We start from the raw sequence: 1,104 nt of genomic DNA, 5'->3' as shown, positions 1-1,104 counted from the left end.
AGGATGGCATTGCCGTTGGAGAGCTCACAGTTCCAATGACATGTGAAGGCCCCCACTAAGTTGAAGGCATGACTTGTCAACGGTCTGCCAGCTTGTGTTGGATGTATTGTAGTGAACACCTGTATTTATGCGCTGGTCATGTGTGGTTGCATCCAACCCAGGACACACCGTAAAGTCAACGTACAGTATAGTCCAGAGCAGACAGCCAGGATGGTGGATTTACAATAGCCACAACATCAGAAACCCATGTGTGACTACGCTTGTCAGGCAGGACCATACAGCACTGAATGACGGCATATTTGACTTGGAAAGTCTTCTATTAACCTAAAGCTGAAGCTTCCATTCATTATAAATACTCCTAGTTGACATTTCAGCCTACTCTATCTCTGTGTTGACAAGTCTTCCTAGGTAAATTAAGATATCCTAATGCTGTTTATTTGTGTACAGAAGGGATGTACTCCAGACTATTGGGTGGCAGGAAGCCTAGTGGTTAAGAGCAGGTACCATAAGGTCTCTGGTAAAATTCCCAGAGACGACTAGTTTAAAAATCTGTCAGGGAGCCGTTGAGCAAGTCACTTAACCACAATAGCTCCTATGGTACCTGCTTCGCCAGCCAGCAGCACGACTAACCAGTTGTGTGTTTCCTTATCAGGGTTTTCATTGGTTTAGTTCATAAGGTGTTTCCTTATCAGGGTTTTCATTGGTTTAGTTCATAAGGTGTTTCCTTATCAGGGTTTTCATTGGTTTAGTTTATAAGGTGTTTCCTTATCAGGGTTTTCATTGGTTTAGTTTATAAGGTGTTTCCTTATCAGGGTTTTCATTGGTTTAGTTTCTAAGGTGTTTCCTTATCGGGGTTTTCATTGGTTTAGTTTATAAGGTGTTCTGCTCCTCCAGACAGCAGAGCACCTAACCAGTTGTGTTTCCTTATCAGGGTTTTCATTGGTTTAGTTTATAAGGTGTTTCCTTATCAGGGTTTTCATTGGTTTAGTTTCTAAGGTGTTTCCTTATCAGGGTTTTCATTGGTTTAGTTTATAAGGTGTTCTGCTCCTCCAGACAGCAGAGCGACTAACCAGTTGTGTTTCCTCATCAGGGTTTTCATTGGTT

This window comes from Oncorhynchus mykiss, chromosome 1 (genome assembly GCF_013265735.2).
Source record: "Oncorhynchus mykiss isolate Arlee chromosome 1, USDA_OmykA_1.1, whole genome shotgun sequence".
Lineage (NCBI taxonomy): Eukaryota > Metazoa > Chordata > Actinopteri > Salmoniformes > Salmonidae > Oncorhynchus > Oncorhynchus mykiss.
This window is presented reverse-complemented; position numbering follows the sequence as displayed.